Source organism: Apus apus, chromosome 1 (assembly GCF_020740795.1).
Source record: "Apus apus isolate bApuApu2 chromosome 1, bApuApu2.pri.cur, whole genome shotgun sequence".
Lineage (NCBI taxonomy): Eukaryota > Metazoa > Chordata > Aves > Apodiformes > Apodidae > Apus > Apus apus.
This window is the reverse complement of record NC_067282.1, coordinates 193941479-193956319: the sequence shown is the minus strand read 5'-3', so window position 1 is coordinate 193956319 and position 14841 is coordinate 193941479. Positions and strand designations below refer to the sequence as shown.

General features: G+C 40.2%; 1 protein-coding gene across 12 annotated transcripts in view; it reads left to right on the top strand.

Annotated features, from left to right (window-relative positions):
• The window catches only part of MAGI2 (membrane associated guanylate kinase, WW and PDZ domain containing 2), a 735815-nt gene that overhangs the window by 521779 nt on the left and 199195 nt on the right, over nucleotides 1-14841 (top strand). The gene's annotated exons all lie outside the window — the stretch shown is intronic.

Below are 14841 nucleotides of genomic sequence, written 5' to 3'. Positions count from 1 at the left end.
TAATGAATCTGCAGATATTTCAGAGTGCATTCAGTTATTAGTATGGTCAATTTAATGCTTATACTTCGGGTAATAGTGAGGGCACGCTCATCTCATGTCCTGTTGACCTAATCTAGTTGTTTCTACCACTCTAATCACCATAACTTCTGAGCTGCTGGTTCTCTGTTTTGCTATACTGCTCTCCTTATGTATGCAGAACTCCCACTGATGTTGCTGCAGGGAGCTGTGTAAGGAAAGCCGAATATCGAAATTCATTACTATCATGTGCAACTGAGAGGAGATGTTTAAACTGGGAATATTGCCCTTCAGGTTTTGCTGTTGTACATTGCCTTTCATATGACTCAGTGCACATCAGCTGAGATTTTGAACAGACTTGTGCTGAATTTAAGGTTGAAGTAGTGCCACCATGGATTTAATTCTTCTGAGAACTGAGTCCCCGATCTTATTTTTTAAACATTATGTGTGGACAACTGTGAGTTCAGCTTTGCATGTATTCATGCACACAGAACTTTGCAACACCAAGCAATGCAAGATAAGCTTTTAAACTGATTGAAAGAATTGTGGGTTTCTTCTTGGAGTTTCTCCTGCTATGTAATGTATTCCCATCACTGTAAATCTTTTTGCTGGAGACATATTTTCTCCACAAACTTCAAATTTTGCCTTTGGGAATTGCTCGTCAAAGGTACTGAACTGAAAGGTTAACTGCGATCAGGTGTTCTGAGGCTGCATGGCTTATACATTTTTGTTGTGCTGTGATGAAAGCCCCTGATGAGAGATGCCAAATTCCTCCCAACTGTTAAAATTAAAATAAGGTATAGATAACACTCAATGGAAATGAACATGGAATGCGTACCTCAGCTTGGATTTTACAGAATGTTGCTATTGTGATGTGCTTTGTCATAGTTTTAGTTGTATTTTTCTTTTTCTTGGAAGGTAAGGAAAAGTGACTTAATCAAACCTTCAGTACTAGGTTGTATAAAAGCAAGTCTATATGTTGCTGTTCTTTCAGGCATATTCAGTGTTGGTATTTTTCATGGACTTCAGTACAAATTGAGAAGGGTTAGTCCTACAACAAGTTTTATTGCTTATCTGGATGATGAACTGTAGAATTCTTTTTTGGTCTAAACTTGTGTGTGATATTAACCAGAAAAAAATAAAGGTATCTGCAGTTTTAAAGCTGCTTTTATTCCTGGATAAATAAAACATGGTTTTCTTTCTATTTTAGCATCTATCCAGGTGCTAAATAATAATAAATAAGACATTATTAAGTGAATTTGAACTATTTGTTTATATTAGAATGTTAGACTTAGAATAATTAGAGTTAGAATTTAAAATCTGGAGTTTTTAATTGTGATTCCATAGCTGAAAGGAAGTTGGCTCTTGTGCTGAATAAAGATAAATTCCTACTTTACATGTAGTGAGGAAAACATAGTAAGAACATAAGGTCTCCTTTGCTGGCTCAGAATAGCTTTCTGCCTAACCTCTATCCTGTCTCTAAGTACCACTTGGAGCAGATGGTTGGGAAAAGACTACAAGAAACCAAGTAGACACAATCTCCCTCTCACACCTTCCTACTTCCTTTCTCTCGGTATCTTAAAGAATCTCTGAGCTGGAGGCTGCCTAAGGATCATTGTGCTTAACTGTCCTTTATAAATGCACCTGATTCCTTTCTAGGGCCATTTAAACTTTCCTCATTCCCAGCCTGCTGGGGCAATGAGATCCACAGTTCAGTTATGTGTTCTCGGGGGGGGAAGGGGGAGGAACCACAAAACAAAAAGACAAACAAAAAATCCCTTTTCTTTGTTGGGTACCTGTTTGCTGATATTTTTAACTAGATAATCGTGGCTTTTTTGTTATGAGAAGTGCTAAGTAATCATTCTTTTTGCACTTTATCCATATCATTACTAATTTCATATGCCATTATCATATCCCTTTATATGATACCTGTCCCGCAGGAGAATCCTAGTCCATTAAATCTCCATTTGCAAACAAGCTCTTCAAAGCCTCTAATGACAGAGGCTGTCCCCTCTGCACCTCTGCTGGCTCTGCTTCGTGCTCTTTGGGTTGAATGACCGGAACTACACACAATGCTTGGGATGTGAGTGCACTGTTGATGGCATAATGGTCTTTTCTGTGTTAGCCTCAATGCCTTTCCTGATATTTTTAACACTCCCTTTGCTTTTGGAATATCGCTGGGCTTAAGCAAGTGTCTCGAGAATCTTTTTCCTGAGTGGTAATAACTAGTTTAGAGCCCATCATTATGTATGTATGTGTATGCACAGTTTGGGATATTTTTCCCTATGTGCATTTCTTTGCATTTATGGAGATTAAAATTCATCTGCCATTTTATCACTCAGTATTATGAGGTTGTTCTTCAGCTTCTCACAGGCAGCTATAATTTGATTATCCTGAAAAAGCTTTCAGAGTCTTTAATCAATATCTCAGAATCAGGAGAGTGACTTCACATCCTAAGAAGGAATATGTGGTAAATTTTATTTACCTTTGTTTTGCTTGATCCTTTGTGATTACTATTTAAATACTTTTATCCACCAGTGAAATGGACTAAAAACATGCTAAAAAAAAAAAAGCCAGAAAGAGATTGAATACAGTCATCTTGTTTCTGAAACAGAGACTTTAGGAATGCATGGTAACAGCAGCTCTGTTTAATTAGCTGAATTTAATTACTCCACAGAAATGAAACCAGCTGGCCCAACTTCGTGATGGAAAAGTGGAATGTTGAAATCCAGAGCCGGGCACCATGAGCTCTTGTAACTGCACCACCTCCAAAGGTGGTTTTATCTTACCCTTAGATTTTAAGCTAAATCAGATGGATTTTCCTCCTGACACCTCCCTTTCTCCCAGGCAGCAGTAAAGGGAGTTAGTGGGGGTTGGCCCTAGTGACAATGACATGGGAGTCTTTGAAGTAGGTCTTGGCAAGCTCAAGGGAAAGCTTTCCTGTTTATAGGTCCTGAGGCATCTAACCAGGGAAGGGACTTGCCAGAGAAATTGGTTTAGTGTGGGGGCTTTTGCAGAATTAGCCTGACAGAGCATTAACAACTGTTACCTTCCTTCCACAAGACCCAAGCAGCTTTTTACAAATGCCCTTTACCTCCACTCCCCTTCAGCCTCCTGTAGATGCCGTGCTACTGTAGAGCTCTCTAGCAGGTGGACAACAGGCAAATTCTTTAGAATCAAGGAATCATAGAATGTGCGGAGTTGGAAGGGACCCATCAGGATCATGAAGTCCAACTCCTGTCCCTGTGTAGGGCACCCCAAAAATCACACCATGTGCCTGACAGTGTCATCCAAATGCTTCTTGAACACAGGCAGGCTTGGTGCTGTGAGGAAGCCATAGACTGCAATGAGGTCACCCCTTGTCCTCCTCCAAGCTGAATAATAGAAGTGACCTCAGCCACTCCTCATAAGTCATCCCATCCAGACCCTTCACCATCCTCTTGGCTCTCCATTGGACACTCTCCAATAGCTTGATGTCTTTCCTATATTGTGGTGCCCAAAACTGAATGCAGAACTCAAGGTGAGGCTGCACCAGTGCAGAACAGAGCAGGACGATCCCCTCCCTTGACTGGCTGGCAACGCTCTGCTTGCTGCACCCCAGGACACGGTTAGCTCTCCTGCCTGCCAGAGCACAGTGCTAGGGAATAGGCTGCTGGCTTTACTTCATTGCTTTGAGAATATTTTCTATAATCCATGAGGTATTTTTTTCCTAAAGGCAATATATTTATGCTGGGGTATAGCTCTGGATTCAGTGCAGTGATTGACAGTTTCAAGCGCTACAGGAGAAGAGAAAATTCTGTTACATTTATTTGTTAGGTTTTTTGTTTGTTTTAAAAATAACTTTTCCAGATAGTATCTATTCATCTAAGAACTTTTAATGAAAATATAAAAATTTGGGTCTAATTTTAAGCTAACTTTATCCTCTGATTTGTTTTGAAAAATGAAGCGTGAATCCTGTAGTAATATTGAAAATCTTAAACTGTTCTTCAAGATTGAAACTTATAAGAATTACAGGAAATAACCTTTCTAGCTTTAGAAATTTTTGCTACTGTGTTATATCTGTAGAAAAAACTTAGCACTGAGAAAAAGTAATAAAGAACACTTTGTATTAAAGTAACTTTTCAAGAAATAATGCTAATATTTAATTTCATCTTGGTGACCCAGTACATGGGTTCTTTTGGCTTATTAGTATATAATATTCACAAATTCAAAGACGAATTCACACATTCAGAAAACTCTCGTATAACTTAGTACACTGCAGTACACTGCATCTGGGAGTTTCTGAATAATTTATATAAAGTAATGAGTATCATCATGTGATATTGTATCAAAGCAACTGCTCGAGTGAAAGCCAGCTGTGTACAGCCGTTGTATATCAAATAGTTGCTTGAGCTGTCTGTCTGGAAAAATTAGAGAACATAATGAGCAAAATTAGAAAACCTGGGGAGCAGCCTCCATGGGTACCTATTAGCAAGAAGTAATTTGATTAGTGTGAAATCTGTGAAAGTACATGATTTACAAAGTGTGCTGGTGTTATAAGAGACATACCTGTCTACATCCACACTTCTCACATCAATTTATACAATATGGATGTACAAATACATAAAGTATCAGATGAGTACAAGGTGTACTTATTTTGTATCAACTTTATGAAACACTGAGTATTTATTCATTCGGAATCTAAAGAAACTCATTTAATGCCCAAGAGAAGCTTTTGATTTGAGTTTTCCAAAAAGCTTTATATAGTCCCAATAAAAGTAGATGCTTCAAGAATAAGATCCAGGAGAGGCAGACAAAACATATTTTGCTAAGAGAAAATTCACAGCTCTGTTAAGTATTAGACTGATGCTTTTATGAGGCATGTGTATTTAAAGTGCCATTTATGCCCACTCTGCACAACACTGCCTAGAAATACAGAGCCATGACGTGCAGAGAGAATTGAGAGAGAAGGACAGAAGAATTTTCAGCAGAGCCAATGGATGCTGCAGCTGGTTTCAGGATAAAGTCCTGCTCTAAACATTATAAATACTTTTACTATCCTGTCTCTTAGTAGATTTAATATGAGTGGTTTAACAATGAAGTAATTTACAAACCTTTTCGATCCACCATTTAAGACCACAAACCAAATTTGATGATATATTTGTGTCAATGGATTTTTGTAGCTAGGGATAATTTATTTTTTTTTTCTTATAGGCATGAGAGAAATACTGCTTCATAAGGTTGTCATTAGCTTCGAAAAAAAAAGAGGCCATTGATTAGAGGCATGAATAGAATGGCTTGCAAGCTAAATTGCCAGTTGGGAATTCCCAGATGGCCAAGGACACAGCTTGTCTGATCATAGTAAAACTCTGCATTGCAGTGGGGTCCTCCCCAAAGGATGAATTATCATGCGGTGTTGACCTTTTAAGACTTGTCATTTGAAGGAGATAAAACAGGCTTGAAGTGTCTTAATTCTGATATGATCCAAAACCAAAAAAAATCTATAGCAGTTTAGAACAAAAGACATATTTATTTGACATATTTAGGTGCACTTCTGTGGTGTATGGAAGCAAGAAAAGAATTCTATTAAAGCACATGTAATATGACTGTTATTCTATTTCATGGGAATTTGAAAGTGGAGAACTGCCTAACATTTATCTAATATTATATACTAGCATAAAGCAATTCCATTCTTAGATTTTAAAAATAACGAGAGAAGCAAGATGTACATCTAGCCAATGCTTTTGTTGTTGTTGTTGTTTTCTTTTAATGCAAAGATATTTTATAAAAAATATGCTTTTCAAGCTGATAGTGCCCTTTGACAGAATCACAGAATCACACAGAATCACAGAATCTTAGGGGTTGGGAGGGACCTTTAGAAATCATGGAGTGCAACCCCCTGCCAGAGCAGGATCACCTAGGGCAGGTCACACAGGAACGTGTCCAGGCAGATTTTGAAAGTCTGCAGAGAAGGAGACTCCACAACCTCTCTGGGCAACCTGTTCCAGTGCTCTGGCATCCTCACGGTGAAAAAGGTTTTCCTCATGTTTATGTCATACCTCCAATGTTCCAGCTTGCACCCTTTGCCCCTTGTCCTATCAGTAGACATCACTGAAAAAACCCTGGCTTCATCCTCCAGACACTCACCCTTTACATATTTATAAACATTAATTAAGTCACCTCTCAGTCTCCTCCAAGCTAAAGAGACCCAGCTCCCTCAGCCTTTCCTCGTAAGGGAGAAGTTCCACTCCCTTCATCTTTGTGGCTCTGTGCTGGACTCTTTCAAGTAATTCCCTCTCCTGACACACATTAAGAATGATGAATTGGAATCTTTAGTTATCCAAATTCAAAGACCTACTGTTATTCTATTTAAATACACTCTGCAAAGAATGTAATGTAAGCATGACATTTGTATTGGAATGTTCTTATCATCTATTGAATTTAGCAAAGTAATGTCTTCTAAAGAACTAAATATTAGTAAATTCCCTGACTTTGCATGTGACATGTTCCCTTGCACATGCATGTGCAGAGCTGTGTATCATCAGTATGTCAGTTTCTTTACAACTTAATTCAGAAAAGTAAAATACAAAACTTTAATTCATAAAATCAATTTACATTATGTAAAGGCTGAATGAAACATTTTATCCTTTTCTGTCTTTTTACTTTGTATGTCATGAAGGTTAACTGAGCCAAAATGGAAAGGACAAAACCAATCTCTTGTATAACATTTAATCTAACCTACACATTTTGCACCATTACAGGACCACAGATACTTGCTGCAAGGCCCACAGCATTGTGATTTCACAGAATGTCAGATTTTTAATTATTATAATTAAACTGCTAAATCTGAGATGATAAAACAGAGCTTTCATTTAGCATTGTGAATCTCATCCATTTAACTCTTTAAGAGAGCTTACATCTGCTAGCCATGCACATTCAGGTGCTAAAACCTTTCACTGAAATCCACAAGTTTAGTTCTCAAGTTATTAGCATCAATGGATAAGGCTCAATAAAGCATTTTGAGAAAAATACTTTTAAAAAAGCTTCAAACATATTGTTCTGAGATGCACAAAGCACTCTTCTACCTTCCCTTCTGTGGAAGGTGGGATTGGTAAATTGTTCTGCAACACCTTTGTTAGCAAATGCTATTTATTCTGCAGAGAACTGCCACAGTGGTTGATGTTTGAGGGGCCTTGACCTCTTATATTTTCCTCCTGGATTCTGCAAGTATTGACAGCCAGCTGAACATGAGCCAGCAGTGTGCCCAGGTGGCCAATAAGACCAACAGCATCCTGGCCTGCATCAGGAGTATTGTGACCAACAGGACCAGGGAGGTGATCCTGCCCTCTACTTGGTCTTGGTGAGGCTGCACCTTGAGCATTGTGTGCAGTTTTGGGCACTGCAGTATAGGAAGGACATTGAGGTGTTGAAGAGAGTTCAGAGAAGGGCAGTTAGGCTGATTAGGGGTCTGGACAACAGATCTTATGAGGAGAGGCTGAGGGAGCTGGGGCTGTTCAGCCTGGAGAAGAGGAGGCTGAGGGGAGACCTCATTGCTCTCTACAGCTACCTGAAGGGAGGTTGTAGTGAGGTGGGTGTTGGCCTCTTCCAAGTGAGCAGTGATAGGACAAGAGGAAATGGGGTCAAATTGCACCAAGGGAGGTTCAGATTTGATATTAGGAAGAATTTCTTCACTGAAAGAGCGGTGAGGCATTCGAACAGTCTGCCAGGGAGGTGGTGAAGGCACCACCCCTGGAGGTGTTAAAAAAATCAGTAGACGTGGTTCTTCAGGAGATGGTTTACTGTTCACGGGGATGTAGGGCTGATGGTTAGACTTGATGATTTTGAAGGTCTTTTCCAACGTTAATGATTCTATGATTCCATGATTTTATGAATGCTACCACCCCTTTTGCCCTTAAATGGATTATGAGAATGATTTCTACTCTCTCATTTCTACTGATTTCCACTCCATCGCCTGACAGGACAAGACAAAACAAAGAAAGAGTTCAGTCTCTGCTGAGTACTGGAATTATTAGTATTAAATACTTTATTATCACTGGGCTGAAAACTGCGTTATTTATTATCAATTGGAATGCCATTCTGGAGTTCCACTGTGGTTAACGCTAGGGTACTTTAATTATAAAATCAATTTTTCTGGAGATCCATATCTCTGTTGGTTTAATATGTACCAGATTGCAAGCTGGTTTAGAGGTACTGGTGCTCTTCCAAGGTAGGAGTACTGACTGCTGAAGAGGAAATGTAGTTAAAATAGGAAAAAGCAATAGATTTTCCATATTCCAGGGTGGCTGGTGTTCTCCAAGCTTAAAGGACACAGCTCAGCTATTTTTGTATTTAAAAGTAAGTCCCCATTCCCACTTCAGCCATATGAAAGACAGCTCCCATTCCATTCTGACTGGCTTGCAAGATTAATCCCAGCTCTCCCTTTTTCTCTCACCTCTCAATTGACCTTCAATGTGTCTTTTCACAAGGATCTACTCTAGCCTCCAGCTTCAGTAACCTTCACTACACCAGAATTGAGGAGATGGAGTCACATAGCTCCTACTGGCTGCCTGGCTCAAGATGAACCCATGTTTCCCTGGAGTGATCCATCATTTTGAGCACTCCTTGCAGTGCAGAGGGGGAGATACTGTGCCCAGCTCTGCCCAGCCAGCACGACCACGCAGAGCTCAGCAGCCTCAGCCACTCTGTGGTAAAATCAGGATCACCTGAATCCTTTGGATTTCAGACCAGGAAATCCCCAGAAAACCTGAGAACATAAAACTTAATCAGCATGGAGAAGTTTACAGCTGCCCTTGTTTATGCTCCAGCAATGTCACTGCAATCATAAGGTTACAGGAACAGCAAGTGCGCTACATGGGGCTAGTAATACATATGGGTTTGGGCTGTTCTAAGAGGATTTTACACCTTTAACAGTTTTATGTGACTACAGATGCTTTTAGTCACAGTTTTATGAGGATATTTTTTCTCTTTAGGCTTTACTAGATGTAACTTCAAAAAGACATCAGAGAGCAGTGTTGGGGAAAGGGACCTGGGAGTCCCGGTAGACAGAAGGAAGACCATGAGCCAGCAATGTGCCCTTGTGGCCAAGAAGGCAGATGTCATCCTGGAATGTATTAGAAGGGGTGAGGTTACTAGGTTGAGAGAGGTGCTCCTCCCCCTCTATTCTGCGCTGGTGAGGCCACATCTGCAGTATTGAGTCCAGTTCTGGGCACCTCAGTACAGGAAGGACAAGGAACTGTTTGAAAGAGAGCCACGGAGCCACAGAGCCACGAAGATGACTAAGGAAGTGGAACTTCTCCCTTATGAGGAAAGGCTGAGGGAACTGGGTCTCTTTAGCTTGGAGAAGAGGAGACTGAGGGGTGACTTAATTAATGTTTATAAATATGTAAAGGGTGAGTGTCTGGAGGATGGAGCCAGGCTTTTTTCAGTGATGTCTAGTGATAGGACAAGGGGCAAAGGGTGCAAGCTGGAACATTGGAGGTGTCACATAAACATGAGGAAAACCTTTTTCACTGTGAGGGTGACAGAGCACTGGAACAGGCTGGCCAGAGAGGTTGTGGAGTCTCCTTCTCTGCAGACTTTCAAAATCCACCTGGATTCCTGTGTGACCTGCCCTAGGTGATCCTGCTCTGGCAGGGGGTTGGATTCTAGAGGTCTCTTCCGAACTCTTAATATTCTGTGATTCCATGAAATGCCATTTAAACCTGTCTTTTTTTGAGGTAATATAGCATGTCTACAGAAAGCCCAACTCTCCTTCCTCTTGACTAGAGGACTACTTCCCTTTACTTGGCATTGGTGAGGCCACACTTCACCTGCTGCCCAGAGAGGTTGTGGAGTCTTCTTCACTGGAGACATTCAAAACCCGCCTGGACGCCTTCCTGTGTGATGTGCTCTGGGTGATCCTGCTCTGGCAGGGAGGTTGGACTAGATGATCTTTTGAGGTCACTTCCAACCCCTAGGATTCTATGATTCTATGATTCTATGATTCACCTACGGTGTTTAGTTTTAGGCCCCTCATTACAGCCATAACACTGAGGTGCTGGAACATATCCAGAGAAGTACAACAAAGCTGGTGAAAGGTCTAGAGAACAAGTCTTACGAGGAACAGCTGAGGGAACTGGGGTTGTTTAGCCTGGAGAAGAGGAGGCTGAGGGAGACCTTATCACTCTCTACAACTACCTGAAGAGAGGCTGTGGAAAAGTGTTGATCTCTTCTCCCAAGTAACAAGCAACATGACAAGAGGAAATGGCCTCAAGCTGTGCCAGGGAATGTTTAGATTGGGTATCAGGAAAAATTTCATTACTGAAAGGGTTGTCGGGCAGTGGAACAGGTTGCCCAGGGAAATGGTTGAGTCACCATCCCTAGAGGTATTTGAAAGACTTGTGGATGTGGTGCTTAGGGACATGGCTTAATGGTGGATTTGGCAGTGCTGGGTTAACAATTGGACTTGGCAATAGTAAAGCTCTTTTCCAACCAAAACAATTCTGTGATTCAAAAGTTGTTAAGCTGTTTATTAGCCTCAAAATCTTCCTTTACCTCATTTCTATTAATCTTATTTCCTTTTCCACCTCTCTCCCCCTACCCACCCTTTAAGTGATCTTAATACATGCTAAAGACATCAGACTAATAGCTCTGCAGATACAGCCTCTCTCTTTATCAGACTTTAAAGACATTGTTAATTCAGAAGTAGGCAATGTCAGTCCTAGTTCACAGATTATCTATCATGGACTTTACCCAGGCCACTATTTAGTGAAGGAAAATCTATACAGCATGTTCTTTGTCTTCCTCAGTGGCGGCTGCTGAAATATTTACAGATCAACCACTGATGATTAATTAGTACGTAATAGGTATAAGCTAATCTGCATAATGTCATTATGTCAGAGGCTCCATGTTTGCTGGCATTTGGCTTATTAGCCACTTACAATTGTGCTTATTTAGTATTTGTACCACATAGTACCCCAAATAAACCCACAGTAAATGCATCATTAAAAATGCAAACCACAAGACCTCAAAGACTGAGCCACCTCACCATGAGGAGAAACTTCTTTACTGTAAGGGTGACAGAGCACAGTACATTACGTTTGTTTATCAGGCTGACTGCTCTAACTTAAGTATTATCACCCTCCAAGAAAAGAAAACCCACAGTCTGTTTTTGCCCTTGTTCTACCAAGAGATGTATTAATGTACTAGTGCACGAAGGTAATCCTATCCAGCTTCTTTTATTTGTTTAAAATGCCTATTTAAAATAACCACAATAAGAAAAGCACACATCAATTTAGAAGTTTTACATATCAGTTCAGAAATTCACGATAATTTTAGAATCTACAGTTCAGGAACTGAAGACCAGAATAAAAGCTATCAGCTGCAGGGCCAGTGTTATTATGTAAAATAACACCATAAATGTAAATTTATGGCTTGGCAATTAATATACATTTAAATTTTAAGCTTGGCAAATGGTAAAAGAGAGTCATCTGTTTGGCTGTCATGTAATGACATGTTCAGAGCTATTAAGCTGTTGATTTAAGAATTTTCTGTCAGGATGTTAATAATGAATACAGCATTCTTTGTGATTTTTTTGTTGTGTGATCTAAGGGGGAAAAAAAGTTATGCCTGTATTATGTTTTTGTTTTTAAATTCATATTTTGCATCAATTTACTTCTGTGAACACTTTCATCTTTTAGTGGGCAGGTTTACTTTGCTGGCTAGTCCTAACTTCTACCTAGTCCTAACCACCTAGTCCTAACTAGAGACTGTTTGAATCAGGAGTTAAAATTTTCTTACATGAACATGCTGAAAGCTGAAGGAATGGCCTGAGCCCACACATCCTTCTGTGGCTGCAGCTGTCACATCTTGTGGCTATTGTCAGACATAAGCTTTGGTGTGAAGTATCAGTAGAAAGCAGCTCCAAAATCTTCTTGATACTACCAATACCACTATTCAGCAGTTTCAAGTTTGTAGTTGTTACTTAGGCTTGGGTTACTCATTAAACTATCAGCTCTTAGTAACCTCCTTTCAGTTGAGAAGAGAATGCTAACTGCAAATGTAGTTGAAGATAAAAATGAATTAGTTTTATATTGTGGCATTGAATTTTGACTTTAAGTGCTTGCACAGCCATTTTGCATCTTTCTACCACATTATTTTACTTAAGTGGATAAGAGGCAGAGATAAGCAGCTTTCTAAGCTTTCTAAGTTGTTATTCACCTGCTCCTGATAGTGCAATCAGTCCTATTCCCTTGTAAAGATGATGGTAGTTAATCTGGTAAACTTTGCACCTTTATGGGAAAACTGTCACCCAGCAGAATCATGCCTGAAGCTGGTGCACAAAGATCTGACTGTAGCTTGAGTTTCTGCGTAGCTCATCAGGAATACCCAGTACTTTATTCTCTACAGAGTATCTAAAAATACAGCTCAGACTCTCTGAGTTGCACAGGGTTTCACCTTCCCGGGAGAAAGGACTTCATCAGATAATTGAAAAATGCATCCTGGCATAAGCAAAGGATTGTATTAAGTGGGCAGACAGTGGATGTTTTGTCTGCTCTGACCTCTTGAAGTATGGACCTGTCCTTAAAACTTGTGACAAGGAAATATGGAGAGTTTGGGAGACCAGGTCTTTTGTACCAGTTCCTTCTATATCACAATGAATGCTAATTCAGTAACTTAGTGTTAATCTGAATGCACATTATAATGCATAAACAATCATTTTTCTTTTAATAATTTAACATGTCATTTTTCCAGTTCACCACTTACAGCTGGCACTTTTGCAATACATTTTATTTTTCAGACATCTTTTAGCAAATCACCAGTCAGAGCAGCTGTAACAGCTATCCATTAATTATATCTCTGTATTAAAGTCTAATGAAATTACTTCCAAGGGAGAGTCTCCAATAGTGCCTAAGTAGTGGTAGTTAAACTACCAATATCTCGTTGTTGAATTGTCAGTTGATTAAATATTTGTATAGATATTCAAATAGTTGTATTAACCTCAAATATTATTTCTGAGTAATTTACCTCTAGGATTAGAATGAAGAAAGGCAGCAGAGTTTTTATGTCTCAATATTAATTAGATTCACCTTGATGCACATTTTACACTGTGCCAATCACAGGCAATCCAAAATCATCAATGTGTGCCCTGGCCTTTCACTTGATTTAACCTTAGCCAGGCAGGACTACTGCATTTCAAATATAGGAAAGTAGAAGCCATGCTGCCTTGTTCTGTCTACTTTAATATATAAAAAGCAAAGTGAAAATAACAAATTAAAAACTAGAAGTCTTTTAAGATAGGAAGAAGTGAGTGACATGCAACATTAAACCAGGTATTCCACCTTATCTAGAACCAGAAATTGAAATCAGAATGCAACACATAAATGCATTCATAATTTTGTATCACAGCTCTCCCTCATTTCGTGGCTCCCCTTTCCCAAATCCCCAGTAAAAGCAGATTTATATAAAGGTCAGTTATGAGCAATCTGAGGCACATTATTAACCTAAAGGCCAGACTCAGCCTGTCAGCTGAGGCTGGAGATACCCCACAAGCTGTAGCTGCTAGAGGGGGGTATAAATGAAAGGAGTTTAATTATGCAAACACCTACCCAAGAGATGGGTGGGCATCAGGGGGAATTCTCAGGAAGATATGTAAAAGCCCAATTCAGTAGGATTCTGCCACAAGCTCGTTCAAGAGTGGATGGACTGAGGCTTATGCTGGGGAGGAAGATCTTTTTCATTGATTATCGAACTTTCTCATAATCTGTTTATATTATTTTGACCTTTTTTAAAATTAAATGGAAGCTTTTCAATTTTCTCATTTTAAATACAGGAAAGTGCTGTCTGCAGGAACCATAGATACATGGTTGCTGTCAGCTTAGTGATTTTTCTGTCAATTTTTTTCTTTTTGTTACTGGTATGCCATAATGCTGACAGCTTTTATTCTTTGAACAAAGCCTAGCAAGGAAGTTTCTGTTGAAACGTGATTATTCCTTTCACTGACACAGATGGGGACTGTTCCTACTTACTTCTGATTCTGTAACTGTGCTCCCAAAACTGTTGCCCATCACCTTGTTGGGTTTCTTGGGTTTGATGATCAGGCAGTGAGGTGGATCAAGAACTGGTTGAAAGGAAGAAGTCAGAGAGTTGTAGTCAATGGGGCAGAATCTAGTTGGAGGCCTGTGACTAGTGGAGTCCCTCAGGGGTCGGTACTGGGACCGGTGTTGTTCAACATCTTCATCAAAGACCTGGATGAGGGTACAGAATGTACCCTCAGCAAGTTTGCTGATGACACCAAGCTGGGAGGAGTGGCTGACACACCAGAAGGCTGTGCTGCCATTCAGAGAGACTTAGACAGGCTGGAGACTTGGGCGGGGAAAAACCTGATGAAGTTTAACAAGGGCAAGTGTAGAGTTTTGCATTTGGGGAAGAAAAATGTCATGCACCAGTACAGGTTGGGGGCTGACCTGCTGAAGAGCAGTGTGGGTGAAAGGGATCTGGGGGTCCTGGTAGACAGGAGGATGACCATGAGCCAGCAATGTGCCCTTGTGGCTAAGAAGGCCAATGGCATCCTGGGGTGTATTAGAAAGGGTGTGGTTAGTAGGTCAAGAGAGGTTCTCCTCCCCCTCTATTCTGCATTGGTGAGGCCGCATCTGGAGTATTGTGTCCAGTTCTGGGCCCCTCAGTTCAAGAAGGACAGGGAAGTGCTTGAAAGAGTCCAGCGCAGAGCCACAAAGATGATTAAGGGAGTGGAACATCTCCCTTATGAGGAAAGGCTGAGGGAGCTGGGTCTCTTTAGTTTGGAGAAAAGGAGACTGAGGGGTGACCTCATCAATGTTTACAAATACG